The sequence below is a fragment of the Psammomys obesus genome, unplaced genomic scaffold, assembly GCF_907164565.1.
Source record: "Psammomys obesus unplaced genomic scaffold, mPsaObe1.curated_primary_1811, whole genome shotgun sequence".
Lineage (NCBI taxonomy): Eukaryota > Metazoa > Chordata > Mammalia > Rodentia > Muridae > Psammomys > Psammomys obesus.
The window spans coordinates 45,234,811-45,254,916 of record NW_026585895.1 but is presented as its reverse complement, the minus strand read 5'-3'; the positions used below and the strand labels follow the sequence as shown (position 1 = coordinate 45,254,916).

At 49.1% G+C, this 20,106-nt stretch overlaps 1 protein-coding gene and 1 pseudogene across 4 annotated transcripts in view; both read right to left on the bottom strand.

Annotated features, from left to right (window-relative positions):
* Ttll11 (tubulin tyrosine ligase like 11) overlaps positions 1-20,106 on the bottom strand; it is a 226,768-nt gene that overhangs the window by 110,354 nt on the left and 96,308 nt on the right. The gene's annotated exons all lie outside the window — the stretch shown is intronic.
* Positions 1,024-1,478, bottom strand: LOC129671436 (40S ribosomal protein S13-like; annotated as a pseudogene).

Genomic DNA, 20,106 nt, shown 5'->3' with positions numbered 1-20,106 from the left:
AACTGCGTGCACTGCTAAGGAGGGGGTCTGATGGCCCTTAAGCAAGTGAGCTGTCAGACCCTACAGCCCATAGGCTACAGGTACAGAATTTGACCAGCCCCTCAGCCTCCACCGTCCTCAAGGTCACACGGCACGCAGCAGTCTGAGTAGAGAAAGGATGTGACACACCTTGTATGATCTCGCCCCGATAGTGTCTCAGGGAGTGTCCACCAAATAGTGGACTAACTCACAGGTGACCAGCAATGACACAACTGTTCATCTTCCCTTCGTCAAGGCAGGGCCCGAGTGGCTCAGCTCTCCTCAGACACAGGTCATGATGGACATTGTTCAAGGTTAGCTGGGTTAACAGATAGGCTAGGACCTTTGTGGCTGATCCTGATGGATACAGGGAAGATTCTTCGCTTCCCCCCAGACAATTATCTCATCCACTCACTGATACTCAAATTATTTTGGCAGAAAACAAAAGCCTTTTACTTTGCAATGAGAGATAGTTTATCATAGATGAGCAAATGAAAATTGCTGTTTCACACATCTTCATGGTTTCCAAGAATAGTCACAAAAGGTCATATTAGACCCAGGACAGAGCCTGAATCTGTCTGTCTTTTCCTGTACAAGGATCACCTCGAAGACAAGATGAAGATGATGGCTACTTGCTCCCATTCCTGTCCTGTCCTGCTATGGTCTGGACATGGTTTGTTCCCTGAGGGTCCATGTGTTGGGAGCTTGGTCCAAACATTAGGGACATGGTGAGCCTTTAAGAGGCAGGATTGGTGGAAGGGCCTGAGGCTGGTTGGGGGTATACCTTTGGCAGGGCTTCAGGCTGTTCTCAGGAGAACGTGATGAGAAACCTGAATCTACCCACTCTGTGTATCAGGGTGTGGCCACTTTCTCCCACCATTTCTACTCTCTATGATATAATACAACCAAAAGGATCTTTATCAGAGCTCAGCTGTTGCCAGTGCCATGTCTTTTTTTTTTTTTTTAATTTAAAGAGATTTCTATTGCTCCTGTACACAAGAGAATTTATGCCACTAGAGCAGAGGCTGTGGATGACTCGTATTTACTATTGGGTGAAAGGACCAGCTTAGTCTTATAGTAAGGAACCAACCAGTGAATTTTGCCCTCTATCAGAGTCAGGCAGAATTTAGCATCCTTATCCTTTCTGTTCCTCTCAAGATGCTTTTGGACAGCAATGGCTTTCTTAATCAAATGGTAGAGATCCTCAGGGAGATCGGGGGCCAGCCCTTTGGACTTAAGAATTCTCAAGATTTTATTACCAGTCACAAAACAGACCTGTGCCTCTCTGTGCGAGTCCCTCAGGATCACACATATCTGGGAGGGAGTCAGGCCTTTCTTGGCCAATTTGTAAATCTATTCCTTCATGTCGTCAGATGTCAACTTCAGCCACGTGGGGCTGCTACGTGGCGAGGCTGCACCGACTGGGACAGGGCCTTCCTGGGAACGTGCATGAGACCCATGATGGCGGAGGTCAGGCAGCAAAGAGAGAACCAACCCAGTGCCATGTCTTTGAGCATCCCAAATGATGAGCTTAAAAAGCTTTCTTTTTCCCCATGTTTCTTTAAGTTTTGAGGCAGGGTCTCATTCCGTGGTCCAGGCTCACCTTGAACTCACAGCAACTCTCCCTCAGCCTAAGTTCTGGGATTTTGGACATAAACCACGATGTCTGGCTAAGTGGGTAGCTGTGATGGTCAGCTTTCCTTTACTGGAAGAAACACCTGAGCTAATGTGCTTTAAAAGAGGGAAGGTTTATTTGGGTCAATGGTTTGGGCCTGTGGGGAGGCCACACACTGTGGTGGAGGACGCTGCTCACTCCATGGAAACCAAGTAAAAGAGAGGGAGGGAGGGGCTGGAATGTTATAATCTCTTTGAGAGCTTGTCCTCAGGGCCCCAAGACCTACCATGTGGGCCCCACTTCTCAGAGCTTCCACTGTCTGGCAATCCTAGAACTAAGCTTATATATAGCTTATATATAGGCCTCCGTGGGCATTCCAGATCCTGAACAGCAAGCACCTGCTGGGGCACAACCCAGAACCTTCTGCTAAATCTTGGTTGTGTTTGCTGAAGGCCTAACCCTTTCCTTAGCCTGGGAGGTACAGGAGAGGAGACCACACAGGTCGACACTGTGGCTCCACAGCTCCCCTTGAAATGCACCCCACACATGGGGGAAGCTCAGGAACTGCTTGTTGCATGAATGATTCTATAAGCCCAGCCATCTCTTTCTTCGTGTCTGCTCAAAGAATAAAGATCCATCTTCATTTTATAAATAGCTAATCATGAGAGAACAAAAAGACCAAATTAATGTGACGTTTATAAATCCCTAATCAAAGTGATTCCATACAATTACCATCTTCCTGGAAGGAAGAAACCCTATGACCAAATTAACTAAGTGATAAATATAGCCTAGGAAAGCTGGTTACACCGGGAGTAATCACTGGAGAGCTCAACTCCTGCCCTTGGGGTAATTTTAGAATTTAGGGCTTTACCAGTAGAGCAGGGAAATATTGAATTTATTTTTTTTCAAGTGAACTCGAGTAGAAAGGCTACGTAATACAAGAGAAGTATTAATGGCACTTATTACAAATCTATAATGTTCTTCAAGAATATCTTTAAGTTGCTTTCATTATTTTCCATGTGCTGTTTAACTAAAATACAAATTCCTGTGGCAAAAAATGCTATCAGTTAGCCGTAGGCATCTGGGGTGTGGCTTGGGAGTCCAGCACACACAAGGTCCTGAGGTAGGTCCTTGCCAAGCATAGCTAAACATAGGCACGGAGACTGAACTGAGCAAGCACAGCACAGAAAGGAAAACGGGGAGTGGGCGTGGCCCGACCCTTACAGGATTGTAGGACCTTAGACAGTGGTCTAGTCCCTGAGGCTGAATTTCCTCCTTTGAAAAAGAGCATTTGCAAAGATTTTTCAGATCCCAACAAGACAACCACATGTGTAGCTAACGTAATCAGTAATGACAATACGTAGGATCCTGGGAAAATGAGGCGTTGGCAAAGTCTGGGGTGTTGGTTTTCAGGAGTGGAAACATCAGAATTTCCTTGCTGAATGAGATATAATTTTAGCAGCTCGTCCCTAAGCTTTGAGTGACAGCTGCTTTTCCAAGTGTACACCAGGGCCTGGGGAGGAAGCTCTGGTAGAGTGCTTGTCCAGCATTGGTGAATACAAGGTCCTGAGTTCCATTGTACTACAACACACAAGCACACACGGGCACACATGCACACATACACACACACACGCACACACACATGTACGCACGCACGCACGCACACACTGAGTGAAGTCAGACACCATTGCTAGCCAGCTTCTCTCCAGAAAATACAACTGAAAATAACCCTGGACGAGCCAAAGTGCTTTCAACTTCCCAAACTCATCCTCAGTTTATTGCTTCCATCTGGACATTTTCAGAAAAAAAAAAAAAAAAATTTTTTTTCAAAGTCAACATCAAGTTCTTTAAAGAAAGTAGCCCACAGTGTAATGAGCATGAACCAGCCTTGCTGCAGGAATGGAATCTTCCCATGAAGCTCCTAGAAATCAGTTAGTTAGAAAGTCATTCTTGCATGTCCCTTAGCGATCTGAGTCCAGCCCTGAACACACACACACACAAACACACAGGTAACAGATGTCTCACACCTACCTATCCTTTCATCTGCCTTTCCAATATGAGAAAAAAAACCAAACCAAACCAAACGAATGAAAGCCAGCTGTGCAAGCATGGCCCTGTTCAGAGTGCCAGGGGAACAGATGAATCCATGTAGCTCTGACCCTGGAGGGCACAGTTGGGACCTCTAAGCCACAAATCCAGCTCATTGACTTTGGCTCACCAAATAAATGCTTGCTGGGTGAAGACAAGCGAATAAGCAATGAAGGGCAATATTGTGCCAAGGGTGGGTGTAGCTGTCTTGCCTTACTTTATGTGTTGCTGAGACAACATCTCTGACCTAAGAGACTGAAAGAAGAACTTATCTTGGCTCACAGTTCAAGGATGCAGTCTATCCTGGCAAAGGGGTCTGGGGTCAGAAGGTGAGGCATCTGCCTGGTACGCCCATAAGCAGGAGGCAGAGAGATGAGGGTCACTTTTAACTGGCTTCCAAGTTTCCGTTCGGTTTAGGACTACAGTCCACAGAGCAGCGCCACCCTCAGCTAAGACGGCCACCTCTGTTAACATAACCCAGGTACCCCTTCCTGGCACGCCAGAGGCTTGTCTCCTAGGCAACTCTGAACGATTACGTTGACGATATTAACCACTAAGGACTCGAGCCCTTAAGAAGAATGTTCCCTGCTTCCTAGGGAGGCAAAGAGGGCTTCAGGGGATGAGCTAGAACCGAGCTTTCGGAGGCAAAAGGTGAAAAAAGATGAGAAAACAGATGAAAAAGGGTGAAAACGGATGAGCATCATGGGTAGAGGGAAGAGTACTGACAAAGGTGTGAAAGGGCATGACACACTTAGGATCTCCAGCAAGCTTTCCAGGGCTAGAGGATGAGGTAGGGAAGAAGCGGGGTAGAATCCTAGAGTTCTTGAGCCCTCAGCAGAGCCATCCTCACTTAAGACAAAAGTGGTACAAAATACGCTCACAGCCCACTGCAGACAGCAAGACAAAACCAGGGGGACTCTGGCTGACGAAACGGTGCTGGAGGCCGAGCCATTAGGGCAGAGAAAGATTGAAAAAAAAAATAAAGAAAAACGGTCCAATCTAAGAACAGTAACCAGGATGCCACCCAGTGCCAGGCCACATGGGGTAGGGAAAGCCTCTCTGCACACCCCGCAGTGTGCAGAACAGTTTAGTTACTTGAGAGGTGACAGACATGCTAGCCATCCACAGCTGCCCAACACTTGGGGAGATGTTTTTTGTTTTGTTTTGTTTTGTTTTTAACCTTCAGAAATGCCAGGTTAGTTGCTGTAAGCACCAATGATGTTCTCCGTTGGTTCCCACGTGCAGCTGTGCCACAGCGGCAGATTCAGGCACATCTTCGCATCTCACCCCAGGTCTTGGCTGATGTGGCACTTGAGTTTGTGACTCCTGATGTGTCCCACTCTCTCTTGTACTCATCCTCTTCTCGTGACGTCAGTGATACCTCTGTTTATAAAAGGAAGCTCCAGGAATCGCCCCGCTCCAGGCAGGCCAGCTCTCAAGTGTTAAACAAGACCCCAAGCCAGGCCTACCAGGGTACGGTGGTCTGTCTTTTCCTCTTGGCAATGCTGCATGCTTTCATCCCCTCACAAAGAGCTTGTGAACATTCAAGACCCCTCCAAGCTGGTTGCTAAGAAGCTCTGTGGAAGAGTGTTTGCACCACAAGAAATATGCAAACACAACTGGAGTGGTGGAGTGTTTTGTTTTGTCTCTTGAAAGCCAGTTTCTTAGCACATCTCTTCATTCCAAGGCAACAAGGAAAGGGAAAACAAATGTCAGTTTGCTTTCTTCAGTTTCTGCAAGCAGGTGCATAACACACTTAGAAGGATCCAGAGGGGGCTGGTGAGAGGGCTCAGCCAGCCAAGCAGACCCGCCAATAAGCCTGCCCACCCAGTTCATTGCTAGGATCCGACACGATGGAAGGAGAGGACTGACTCCCACAGGTTGTTCTTTGACCCCTACGCCTGTGCTGGGGCACATGTTCCATTCCCACCCCCAGCAAACAAATAAACGTAAAAGATTTCAATTCCAAATAGCTAAAACGGAAAGGTTCTGTTGTTGTTGGTGTTTTTGTTTGTTTTAATTCAGAAAGAGAAGCTCTGAGAGTATGGAGAATTAAACTTTGTGATTTTAATGAGGCTACCATGTGGGTGCAGATCATCTGGTGTGCTGCTGTAGGCTGGGGGATCTGACTCAGTTACCTCATGACAATAATAGGGGAAGTGATGGTGGACAAGGGTCCTGGGAGCTCCCTCTCTTGGGCCCACTGCCCAGGCCCTGCCTTAGCTGCCTGTGTGTGTTGAGCCCAGTATTAAAATGCTGCTGGAGCCTTCTTGTAGGGAATGACAGGTCCCACTTACAGAAGTTGCTCAGGCTACAGCATTTCTCCTCCGTCCCCAACACAGTTCTGCCATTCGCAGAGCTCCAGAGCTTGGAAGCCGAGGCACAGGGCATGGTGCTAGTGGAGGGCTGGTTGACGGACGTGAGGGCTGAAGAGGAATGAAGGGATGTATGTTTAATGAGCACCTGCTTTCCCACCAAGCACAGACCTTGATGTCCTTAGATGTGTGACGCACAACTGCCATTTGCTATATGGCTACTATCCGCCAAGCCCTATCGGAAGCACTTAGAGGCAGAAACTCACATAACCCTCTCACTGACCTTATGAAGTAGCTACAAGTCCCCCCCATTTCACAGAGGAGAAGGCCCGTCCCGCATTAACCCAATGAGAACACCGCAATGCCAGGAAGAGCCAGGCAGAGCAATGGCTATGGGACAGCTCTCTGTTTTGACCAGTGGAGATAACAGTAAAGAAAGGATTATAGTCAACTTGAACCCTGGCCTTCATTTATTTAACATTAACAGATCACCTGGCCTCAATATTACAAAGATGGTGAAAATGCAAACTTTATGTATATTTTTTATAATTAGCAAATGATAGTAATTGTACATAGAGGCTACTGTTGGTTTAATATCTCCCAAGTCTAAGGACTGTAAAGGACTCTAAAGGCTGTTGGATACCGATGTCTGGCTGCTTCGCTCTGTGCTCTTCTGCACGTCAGGCTCTGGACTTAACATGGAAGCTGGAGCCTCACAGTCAGCGGATGTGGTGGGCGTTGTCCTAACTTATAGTTGCTGAAGCAGAGGCATAAAGGGCATCCTTGCCCAAGGCCACAGAGCTGGAAGTGACCCGGCAGACTGGAGTTAGGGACCTGGGGCTCCACCATCCATGCCCCCAATCTACCTGCCAAGCGCATGGCCCATCATGGGCAAGACCTGGAGGCAACCCAGGAGTGAGTTTTCTGAGCGCCCCACAGCCTGTGTGAAGCAAGTACGGACATGACCCTGCCCCAAGCACAGATGTCCCCTACTGCCAGCTGAAGCCCTGGCTCCCCTGAGCACAGTGGTCTAAATGGGAACGCATTGCTCACCCTCATCATGTGGCATCTTGACAGTGAGGATGACCTACAGGCCAGCTCAACGCCTCCCCCTCCCCCCTCCAACGCTGGCATCCTTGTCTCCACCCTGAGTGGGTAACATTAAATGAACTCTCATTAGCCTGTTTACCATCCCACTGACTCTAGTCAGCGGCAGTGGACACATCGGATGTCTCCCTCATTTATTCACTCAGTGCGTTTTAAGCTGGGGACTGCTGGGTACCAAGCTTGGGATAGGACACCCAAGGTTAGGCTTCAGGGCCAGTTTTGTAGGAAATTAATGATTTGTTAATTAACTCCTTCAATAAGCATTTGTTCTCGTGTGCTAGCATTAAGCTAAAAACTCTAGGGACTCCGAGACTGATTGGTTGGATGACATGTTTACCAGCACCCACAGTGAAGTCGCAACAAGCATAACAATTAACGCTCTGCATGATAGTCATAGTTTACGAGACACTTTCACATGCGTGTTCGATCCCGTGAGGAACTGAGAAGCTGGGGTGGGGATATGGCTCAGTGGGTAAAGGGCTAGCCCTAGCCACACAAGCATGAGGACCTGGGTTCAGATCCCCAGTGCTCACACAGACAGCTGGCTGCAGGGCCATGCATCTCTTCTCTGACACTGGGGACTTGCCTCCCCAGTCCTTAGGGCTTTGGAACTGGTGAGTCAGTAAAGGACGAGCCTCAACAAATACTCAGATACAAATACACCATACACGTGTATGAAGAGCATGAAGAGGCTCAGATAGCTCAGGTGACCTACACAAGGTCTCTGGTGTCAAAGCCACCACTCTGAAATCTGCCATCTGCTTGGACCTGCCAGTGACGAAGAACATGCCTGCTGGGTCCTCACAGCCAGGTCCCACTTTCAGAAGAGACTTGAATTATAGAAAGCCTTTGCTGGTGGTATTGGTCAAAACCAACCGACCAACCCTGTCTTCTGGTAAGTTCTATCTGTTAGTCCTCGTTTTGGTCTACACGTTGGACTTGTCTGTCTGAGCCACTCCTAGCACACCACACCCCTGCTATGAGCAGCCTCACCATGCCAAGACATGATGGCTTAGTACAGCTCTCCTGGACGCAGGGAAGAATGGGGTGGGAAAAGTCTTATGTTGCTGGGTTTGTTTTGGCTTGGCTTTGTTCTGTTGGAATTTAGTGAAATTCTATTGTGTCTTTACCTTCAAGAATTGCTACTTTAGTTTGGATCCCCAAGGGCCTGTGCATTAAAGGGCTGGTCTCTAGCTGGGCAAGGCACACCTGTAATCCTAGCACTCAGGAGGCAGAGACAGGAGGATCATGAGTTCCAGCACAGTCTTGGTATACACAGCAACAGAGCCAACCTGCTTTGCACTGAAACCTCCAAAACTGTGAGGCGACTTATTTCATGGGCTCTTTCTAGCAATGAAAATAGGCTAGCACATCTGAAGGATGCAGACAGAACTCTCCCCAAGAACACAAAGTGGTGTGGATTGTACAGCATGTCCTACTGCTTGGGTCAGTTCCCTCCTCTCACGGATCAAGGGAGGAAGAGAAATATTATTTTTAAAGTGCAAGGAGGCTGGAGCAACACATTAGCAGTGATGTTTGCCAAGAAGAGGGAAGTTGTTGATTAATACCAAGCCGAAGGACCTTTACAGGGCCTCCTCTGGGCAAGCTGAGAGTCGCCTCAACCTCCAACGAGAAGCTGACATGGGAGCCGCATAAGCCAGGCCTGGTTCAAACCCTGACTCTGCCCAAGGGTTTCCATGTTCGCCTATGGGGCGAACATAGAAACAGTAAAATGACATTATGGTCCTTGGTAGAGTTATGGTCTAAATTAAACCAAAAAGTTCCTGTCTAAAGTAACCCTCAGTAAGCCCAGTGGCCATGGTGACAGGGAGGACAGAGGAACCAGAGAGAAACCACAGGTGTCCACTCCTTTTCATTCCTGAGTGCTCTTCAAGGGCTGGCTTTGGCACCCCACACTCTCCCTTGAAGCCTGATGGCTTACGAACATGCCAGGCCTGTGTCAAATTCTCACTAATGATTCCTCAGCATAAATTAACTGAAGCGAATACTTTGAAACGGCTGCTACAGAATTATGTGACAGCTTCCAGGAGAACCTGTAAAAATAGCTGGAATCAGACAACGGCCATTCGATACACAGAGGTTTCTCATTAATTTAATTTTTCCTTTCCTTCTGGCGTGTGATCCTCCTTTGTAAGAGCTAACAAGAAGGCAGGTGGGAGCAAGTGCCAGGAGCCCCGGTGTTTGAAATAAGCGGTGCTCACAAACGGCAAAAAGAATTCAAGATTGGCTAAAACCGTCATAAACCGTAACAGTATTTCTTTCCACTTCTATAGAAACGATTTCTATAAATCTGCGCCATTTGCAGAGGACCTCCGTGTGTGCCGTCTCATCCCACTTACTTATTATTCTATATTGAGCACTCACAAGCATGGAGCATCCATGTATTATGATCTCCCTTGATTTTTCCAGCGACCCACCAGTATCTCTATTTGTGCAGGTGAGGTGCAGTGTGGACAGCAGGGGTCACCCGGGGTCGTGCAGCTGAACATGGAAGACTACAGCTGGAACCTGAGTCTTCCAGAGCCAAAGCCGAAGCCATTTCTGTTCCCTGAGCCTCGTTTCATCCCAGGAACTAAGCAGACCAGCACAGCATTGGGGCCTCCCTTTGAGGAGACAGATTGCCTTTGGTGGCTGGTGGAGGGAAGACAGTGTGCAGAACGAGCCCAGACACGCACCTCCTCCTCACTTCTACCGCTCTCAGGTCTGACTCTGGTTTCCCCCAGTCCTGTATGTGGGTTGCAGGGAAAGCCTCACTCTGGATTCAACGTCAGGAAGCTCATTTGCCTGAAGATGTCTCTTTCTCCAGCATTACCTCTTGCCTAACGAAGGTGAGATTCGGCTTCTTTATTTATTTTATTCTCAAATCATTCTGGAGCTAGGTGGAAGAGAGGACTCTTTTTGGCTTTGTTTCATGGCCTCATATGACTTCCATTTTACAGACAGAGCCCAGAAAGATGAGAAGCTTACATGTGATCAGGTTTGTGATAAATATTATGTTGTATGTGGATAATTTCTTTAATTCATATTAATGAACATGGTTTAATGGAAACAAGGAGGATAGGCTAACATTGCAAAAATGTCAAGTGTGAAACAAACGAGAAGAGAAAGCATAAATCCAATGAATGCAATAAAGAAGGTACTAAACTTCCCCCAGATTAGAGACCTAGATCTAAGGTACAGTATAGGGTAACCTGAACACCAAATCGGTACCAAGAACAGGTATTTAACGAGATATTCTTCAACTATCAAACAGGAGCTAATTTGGAAACTGGTAAGTCCTCCTAATACATGAAAAACTCCCAAGCCCAACAGGCCTCATGTGGGTTGTGATCACACTCCCAAGCTCAACACACCTATTGGAGCCTCTACAATCTGAAACCCATCCGGAGAGCTGCCTGTTGCTGAAGCTGGACCCAGCCAACCTTAGTAATAGCCTGAGACTGAGTGCTGTGGGAGAAAGACAGAGCTGATGGCCTGTTAGAACAGGGCGGGTCCTCGGCGGTTGTTCTGGTTTCATATATATGGCGATGATGAAATATCCTGATCAAAGAGCCTTAGGGGAGGGAGGGCTTTAGTCAACTCACAAGTCTAGGTTACACCCAACACTGAGAGGAGGTCAAGGCAGGGGCTTAGGTGGCTGGTCCCCACGTCCCCACAGCCGGGAGCAGAGGAGGAACACACACCCGTGCTCGCTTAGTGCATAGGCCCAGCTAACTCTCATCGCTCTCATACTGTTCAGGGCTCGGCCCATGAAGCGCTATTACCCTCAATCAGGGTTAGGCCTTCTAGCTTCAGCTAACTTTCAAGAGAATCCCTCAAAGACATGCCCACAGACCAGTCTGTGTTAGGAAATTCCTCAGCTGAGGTGCCCTCTCAGGTGACAGTTGAAACTAGGCAGCCGGTGGACGCAGGAGATAAGACCCTGCAGCTAGAAGCACTGGTTGCCCCTCCAGAGGATCCAGCTTCTACTCTGAGCACCCACATGGCAGCTCGCAACCACCCGTTACTCTAGTTCCAGGGGATCTGGAGCTCCTGTCTGGCCTCCGTGGGCACAGCACGCATTTGGTCCAAGGCATACACACAAGCAAAACAAAACACCAGTACGGCAGTGGCACCCAAGCTCCTTGTTGGGGAGATGCAGAAAACTGCCCGCACAACATTATCTTTGCATCCGAACGCCCAATATGGCACCTGGCCCACGCATGACTCAAAGAAGCAAGCTAGTGATTGGGCCAGGGCTGCTTTGCAAGGCCTCCTGCTGATCTCAGACTCACTACGGTAGTTCAGGCTGGGCTCGAATTCATCACAATCCTCCTGCCTCGGCCTTCCGTGTATGAGCCACCAGGCCTGGCACATTACCCATAGAAACACTACTGTCTGGTCACTTCACCAACACTGTATGTGTAGTACCATGTAATTACAGGTCAACTGAGCAGGCTTCCAACACCAACGGAAAGATGCCTCTCAGACAGCAGGTACAACCTGTGGTTAGACCGCAGGAGACACAGAGGTCACATCTAAAATAGCCAAGTGTGGAGACGAGGAGCACTCTCTCCCCTGACTTCACGCACCAGCTCCCTGGTTTGGAAGACGCTCATCATAAGCTTGGGCAGAGCCTCACAATGGTGTCCTTATGAAGCCGCCAGATTACAAGAGCACCAGGAAAACAGCCCTCTGTATCCACAACTATTTTAAGAACCACAAATCCTGTTTCTCTTCTTCAAGCTAATTAACGTTTGTAAGCAGGACTGAAGTGTTTCTTGTGACTGTCACGGAGAAGCAGAGCCCTGCAGTTGGAAGCCAGTGGTGGGGTGGTGAGAGGCTGTCAGAAACACTTCGCGCAAGCACAGCCCCTAGACAGGAACTACAACTCCCAATTAGGCTGGCCTCGACTACCTGGCACCTCAGACCTAGTGGTTTAAAAGCAACCCGCAAAATTTGCAGAGTCCAAGGGTTTTTAAAAGAAGAAATCTCTCTTTTTTTTTTTATCTCTCTCTTCCAAATAATAAATTATATGTGCTTGTAAAATGGCTGTGTTTCTGAGACGTGGCAGACAGTACAGATGAGCCAACCACAAGCTTGGAGAAGGGTGGAGACTCTCCCAAGGTCAACCTCAGAGTGCACTGTGGCACGGGCAGCCGGGGACCTCGCCTCCTAGCTGGGTCAGAGCTGACTTTACTGGGAGACTGCTTTTATTTAGGGTCCCTACCCATGTGGTGTGACAAAAAAGTCACGGAAATTAGAGGGACCCATTTTCAATGTGAGGCACAAACAGAGCAAATGCTTTGTACCAGGGAGCACTTTAATTAAACTAGAAACAAGGGCACTGTTGACTTACTTGCTGAACTCTGCTACGCCATCCGTTTGTTTAAATTGCTGTCTGCGAAAAATAAAACACACATGATTTGAATGGAGAAAACCTGTATGCAGTTGATCCGCTGCATCTGTGAGTCTGTGGCTAAGGATTCAACCAAGGATGCAAACCACTCAGGACAGAAACTGCATTTCCACTGACTATGTATAGCCTATTTTCAAAGGGTCGTTTCCTAGACAACACAGAATAGCAACTGCTTAGGCAGCACTTACATTGTATTAGGTATTACAAGGAATCTGCAGATAATCTAAACTACACGAGGGGAGGCGTGTGGGTTACACACAGACACTGCTGCTCTAGGAAAGGGACTTGAGCGTCTACAGATTTTGGTACTATGGGGGATGCTGGGAAGGACAACTATTTCAGCAGGTATCCACTGGAGAGAATTGTAATAATGTTCATGCTGGGGATATTAGCCCTAGTGCTCAGAACTGTGATAGTAGATGTTCATAACAATAAGGCTAATTATCAAACAATTACCACTCACAAAATGCTTCCCACAGCCGGGCTGCTGTGTGTGTGCTCATGGGTTAGGCTCAGTGATTCATTTTACCATTACAATACTCCTGCTAAGCAGCTTTTACCATTACACACATTTGACCGGTAGAGGAACCAAGGCTCAGGGAAGTCAGCTGCCCCAGATTTCACAGGGGGTAAGGGGAAGGGTTGTCCTCAAATCCAGGCCCCTAGGACTCTGAAGCCTTCTGCTTCCAGCACCACAGAAGACAGTGTCCCTGCCTGTAAAAGTATTGCTTCAAGTTCGATCTCCGGTGAGGACGCTTTGAGATACCAGGGCAAACTACAGAGTAGGAGGATGACCTGTCCCCCACAGCCATCTTGGCCTTGTCCTGCCACGGAGCCGAGGAACTTAGAAAAGCAGTGCTTACTGGGTGGGCAATCAGATGAAGCTGACCCACAGTGGTTCAGAGCTCCAGGGAAATTTGGGAGCAAGGTAGAATTTGTCTACTGTTCCATCTTAAAATATTCATGAGGCTAAGGAGCACTTCCACATTCAATAATTAAATGGCTAAAATCTGCAAGTTATATTTACTGATCATGAAGAAAAAACACGTTCCTAGAAGGACCGAGGGTCCTTTGCAAGCTGCCATGTTACAGCGAACCCTCTCCCTTCCCCCACAAGAGAGACAGAAGCATTGCTGTTGCCTGGAAGGAAAAAAAAAAATCCTTGCTACTTCTTGTTCTGCTGGAGAGAAAGGCTGAGTCAAAATTAAGAATGCATCTAGGACTTTGCCTGCAAACTAGCTTCGAGAGAATGACAGGGATGGGGGAGAGGGAGTCGCTGCAAATTCTCCCTCATTAGAAGAATTGTTTTAAGTGGATGTGATGATGCCTAAAAGGTTAGGTTTGACAAGACAATCGTCAGCACTTCGATTGTCTTAAGAAACCCTCACGGAAAGGCAAGGGGAGGAAGCAGATGAACCAAAACGTGGTTGAGTGTCCCTGAGTTGCTTTTCCAGTGCTCTGGTCCCAAGCAAGAACTATGCCCTACTAAACAAGGGCAGTCCTTGCTCTTGGAGTTATTGGGAACCTGTGTCCAGGGAGTCCTTCCCCAGGGGCACTGCCCACCTCTTACGTATTAGAATGAGTCCCACTGATCATCACAGCACTAAACCCCAGAGGGGCGTCGGGGCTGCTTTCTGGAGGGTGGTCAATGGTGGAACAGACCGGAAGTGCAGGCTGTCAGGTAAGTGTTCTTCCCCAGCAAAGACAGCACCAGAAGCAGATCAGAGAGAGGCACGCAGTGTCAGAAACTCCAGGTAGCCGCCACAGCCCCTCAGGTGAGCCCCCACTCCAGTTTGAGAACAGATCAGCTGGGGTGGCCTCCACCCACATCCCTATTGCCAACAGCTCTGTGAGTCTGTATCAGGGACTGGCCCTGTCAGTCCAGAGCTGTTACTTGAGCAGATACTAAAAAGAAGCACCTGTGGATGAGGCTAGTGTCACTGACATGGCCTGGCAGTGTCTTTCTCGCCATCACAGCAGCCCCGTCGGCTATTCTAAAGGGGCTGTGGTTTTGTCCTCAACCCTGGGTGAAATGGCCAAGGGTTGATTCTGGCCACTCTCTCTTAGCCCCATCTGGGGAAAGGCGTGTGTGCTCCATGCTCCTTCACACTGGTGATACTCCATCTTCAGGAGGTTCCCTGCTCCTGCCTGGGGCCTGTCTTCCTCATGCTCCTGATCACTGATTGCCTTCACCACCACAGATATAAGCCTGAGCCAGAGGAGAGTTGACTTCAGTCTGTCTCTATAGACAGTATAGCTTAGCTCCTGGCCCTGTCCTGTTATTCTACCCTAACCAGCACCCTGTTCTCTCCCCTTACTTCCCTGGGTCTCCATCCTTCTCCTCAGAATGCCACTGAGGCCTCACAATGGTACATGATTGAACACATCCTCGTACCATAACTAACCACCACCACTCACAGACCCCAAAGAAAGCTCGCCCTCAGACTCTGGCCACGGATCCCTACCCGAGACTCCAAACTCAAGAGCTGAATGAGGGATTGTTGAGACCAAAGAAACATGCCAACACAGTCCGTCCCCATACTCTCTAGACGTTCACTCCAGATTCCTAGAAGCTAGAACGTCACTCCTGCAGGATTAGCATCGACCTCTAAGCAGTGTGCCCGGTGCCTTCCTTCTAGACCTCAGGGACAGTCAAGGAGAGCCAGGAGCAGGTTGGGCAGACTCTGCTGAGGACGGAGCTGTGGTGTGGGAAGGAGTGTCCACCCTGAAGTGCTGGAGTCAAGAGGGGAAAGAGACAAGAGGCCGGCAGGCAGCTAGGGTCTCAGCCACTCTCACTGCAAGGGGTGGGTCTGCATGCAAACTGATGAGCATGCAGGGGCCGTTTCCACTCCGCTCCCCACGCCTTAACAGTGTGATTGGCCAGGATCAGACCCATGGCCTGACAGGGAAAGTGAGGGAGGATCAGGCAGGGGCAATGGAAACCACAGGCAACCGTGAGCACAATGAGAACAGACTCTCAGGAGGCAGGCTTGACTGAGCAGCTCAAATAACTTAAACCTTTGGGGAATGGGTAGAGGCTTTCTGGGTGAGCGTACATCCCTGGCTAGGGATAAGGTGCTGGGAATGCCTTATTTACATGGAGAGGAAGTCCAGGTGCTTGCTGGACACGAGAGAGGAAGTTTAACCTGTAACCAGGCTGCATGAGCACCTCAAGGGTGGGAGAGGTGGGGCTGTGTGCCAGGACATGCAGGCCCAGGACAGGACGAGAGGAGTCCTCCCCCTGCAGGGCTCAGGATGAGATTGTTGGGGTTTGGGCACGCCTCAGCCTCCCTTCTGCTCCGGGCCAGCTCCTGCAGTCACACAGCGCCTCAGCCCTACACGCAGATAACATAGGCCACATCCCTAGGAAGAACCCAACAGATGCTCCTAAAGAGAATGTACCCTGAGGTCTGTTTTGGCCCCTTATTTGCTTCTAATAACTACTATGGTATGAGGAAATAACTATTTTTTAAAAAGATCTATTTATTATTTATACAGTATTCTTCCTGCATATACACCTATACACCTGAAGAGGGCACTAGATCTCAGTATAGATGGTTATGAGCCACCATGTGGTTGCTGGGAATTGAACTCAGGACCTTTGGAAGAGCAGACAGTGCTCTTAACCACTGAGCCATCTCTCCAGCCCCCAGGAAATAACTATTATATTCTCACAAAGCCGATGAGCTGAAGGCCTGGCCCCCACTGTAGCAGTATTCAGAAGGAGCGCCCAGCTAACCAGAACACAAAGGTTCTGGTTTCATCAGTGGGCACATCCCTTGGTGGGTGCATACTTTCTGAGCTCTTGGGGTGAACGGGGAACTGCAGAAGGTAGGGCCTGGTGGAAAGAAGCGGGCTACTGAGGGCGTGCCTGCAAAGGGATATTTTGTGCCCTTCGGCCTGCCCTCCTGAGGTAAGTGGCTTTGCTCTTACCATGCCAACCATGATGCTCTGAATCGCCACAGTGGAGCCAACTGGCTGTGAGTCCTCTGAAGCTGAGGGCTAAGATTAAACCCTTCCTCCTTTGAGTTGACCACCTTAAGCCCCAACCAATGCTCCAACCAATGTGCAAAGCAGGCACCATTGTCTCCACTGTATAGCATAGGAAGCCAGCCGTGGGGAGGTTAAGCGATTGGCCCAGTCACGTGCTCAAGAGCCGAACCCAAGTGTACTCATTCCAGGGCTGGCTTTCTTACTCCACACGTCTACTTGACCTTGGCTTGGTTGCTTCTGGCTGCATGGAACTCATGACTCCTTTTAGTCAATTCACAACATTGTCGGCAGAAGAAGCCTTTTGTTTTTCCTTCCTTTCTCTGAGTTTAACTGTCTTCATAAACTTCAGCCTCGGTTGCTTGTTCTGCCGCTGGCACCTGGAGATATGCTATTCCACCTTCCACTACAATTTTTGAAGCTACAAAAGCTTCTGCTCTTGGCTCTACTCTCTGAGCTGAGACTTCCTCACTGCATCTCCTCCCTCCTGGCAGAGGACTTCCGGATCCTCTGCTTAATCAGGCCTATAGCACTTCACAGGGTTGATCATGTGCAGAAATTCCACCTCAGCTGATTTAGTTTGCAGGTAAGTGGCTTATTCCTCCTACCAGCAGGAGATGGGGTCCTAAGACCCCGAGCTGAGGACAGTGTCACCACGTCTTGGATTTTGGCCTATAGAATGGGCTAAGGACTCATGGGTTGCCTACCACCCATGGGTTGCCTACCACCCAGCTGGGAGGGTGCTGGACAGTAACTGGCTGGGGAGGACTGTAAGACTGCAGAGCACTGTGCAGGTGTGTGGGCAATGATAGTGACGATGACAATGGGCAGGGTGCAGAGCTGGCGGAGGAAGCCACGGAGGCAGGTGCTGCGGAGAAACCCTCTGCACTAGAGTTTGGTTCCTTCATCACCCCGCACCCCTGACAGACATGGGTGCAACACACAATTGGAGCCAAGAGGTCTTTAACTAGTCTGCCAGGGAGTTACACCTCCTGGATGACACCCAGGTAACTACTGTGTTGCTGGAGTGCTTGCAGAGAACAAAGGAAAAACTTGAGGAGGGAAGGGTTTATTACGGCTCAAAATATGATTAAAAAAACGTAACACAACTCCCACCGTGGATGCAGGAGTGTGAGATGGCTGGCCACTTTGCGACCATAGTCAGGAAGCAGAGAGAGAGAGAGAGAGAGAAATGCTGGTACTGTTTCCTTTCTGACGAAGCCCAGGACCCTAGCCCACATTCAGGATGGGTCTCCTGCCTCAATTAAACTACTCTAGACACTCAGACACTCCCAGAGGCTTGCCTCCTAGGGGACCCTAGATCTTGTCAAGTCAATATCAATGTTGATCATCGCTGGCAGCATAAAGACAGGATGTCCCTGTGTCCAGGGATGGAGCCAGAAAGCAGGACGGGCCTATGAACACGCTGCTGAGGCTCTGTGCGTGCAGCACAAAGTAAAGAGTCAGGAGTAAAATTAGTGTTTTCTCCCATGGGGGGCGGGGGGCGTAGGTTTTTTTCCCCCCTAGCTTGCAGTTTCATGAGTGACATGGCTATGAATATTGCAGTCCCCATTTCCTGGTTGCCAAGAAGCTTCTTCCTTCGAGCTGCGTTGGAGGCTTCTTCGCAACCTCCCTCCTGCCTCACGTTCCCTGGGGCAGGCCGGCTTGCCTCCTTGTTGCCATTCCTGCTGCATCCTGTAGCTCAGCAGGTGCGGGTGTACCGCTGACCCAGCCTCTGGCACAGGTCTGCGTGCAGACAGGCTTTCTCCTGTGCATTCATTGACGTGCTAGCAGCTTCCATGCGGCAGGGGGATGGCACAGCGTGGAGGAAGAGGGAATCCTGCCAACGTTAAGGAAGCCACCCACCAGCCAGGGAGAGCTGGCTCTGCAGCTGGAGAGGTGGAGTCATGCTCCACTCACGGGAGGCCAGAATGGGGGGTGGAGGAGCCGGGGGCCAGATCCTGCTCAGATCCTGCCCTCTCCCACGCCCCGCACATCAGCCTCTGCCGTGAGAGTTGCTGAAAGTGAAGGAGGAAATGGAAATTGCATGAAAAGAAGAGGAAAAAGAGCAGCTGGAGAATATTGCCGACCATTTGGTGTGATAACCCAGGGCTCTGGGGATTACCGAAGCAGACTTTCATTCTCATCTTTCATTTCTTTTAATCTAGCAGATAATTAGAGGAAAATCAAATCCCTCCCCACAGCCAAAGATTAACCTGTCACTGCTGTAGCTCTCCTCCTTACTGTACTACCTATTCTCTCGTACTTTCCTCCTCCTTAAACACCACACACAGGCACACACACACACACACACACACACACACAATGTTCCACTTATTTAAAACTATTCAGATTGGACATTTCCCATAACAAGGGCTCTCCTAAGAACAAGCAAGATTCTCCCTCCCTCTAAAGCAAGAACTTTTCATTGCTTTGCAGATTAAAAAAGAAAACCCACCCCACTGGAAAAAAAAAAAAACCAAAAAAAAACAAAAACAAAAAACAAAAAACAAACTCCCTTTTATGGATGAAGAAAGCACAGTGCAAAATGAGGAGACTGAACCATTTATGGCTATTAATGGCAGAGCCAGGATTTTCTCCTGAAGCATCTGACTGTGGATCCCTGTGCTTACACACTCTGCTCCCGTCTGCACACAGAAGCCACAAGTGGATCTCTTTTCTGATCTCAGGGGGTCTCTGTTCCCTCAGACAACATGGAAATTATATATAGAGGGAGACAAACCCCTTTGATGGAAATCCTGCCTACTTCATTCTTTCCGGGACATTATTGAAAAGCCGAGTGGCTTCCTGGTTGGCTGAGGCTCCTTCTCTCTCAGAATCACCTGCTCATGGCTTAGCCCACATAAACTGAGAGACAAGTCCCTGCTGGAGCTCACAGGGAAGCAGACAGCTCTCCACTCTCTTCACTGAGACAGGGCCTCTCTGACCCCAGAGCAGCCAGTTGTCCCGGGAGACCCCTCCTCCCAAACTCTGGGGCTATGGGTGGCCTCTACCATACTGAGCTGGCTTTTTTTCCCCCTCATGCTTGCATGGCAAGTGTTCTATCCGCTGAGCCACCTCCCTGGCCCACAACTCCTGATGAGGACACAGCAACACTTTGGGGTCGCTGAGTCAGTGCAGGAGGAAACTGAGAACCCATCCTCACTCGGAATGACTCCCGGGAGGGCTCGCATATGTCCATCTAGCTTCTCGTCTCTACTCACGCAGGGGACACCTGCATACCTGTGGTGGAGAGACCCGGTTCCTGCCCGACATCCCTTTGAAACGACACTCTTCAGGAAACGCACTTTTCCCATCAGCCTCAGAAGTGGCCCCGCTCAGCAGACTGCACACACAAGAGGCTTTTCTGGTGACTTCTCACTGTTTCCCATTTTCAGACGGAAGCGGCTTGGCGTGCTTCACACAGAGTAATGCACTTATCATTAGCCTCCTCCCGTCTGTTTTCCCATGGAAATGCATTCACATGTGTCTAGTTTACTGAAAACCCACCCGAGCCCAAGACCCTGTGAGGACCAGACAGCCGCCACCATAGC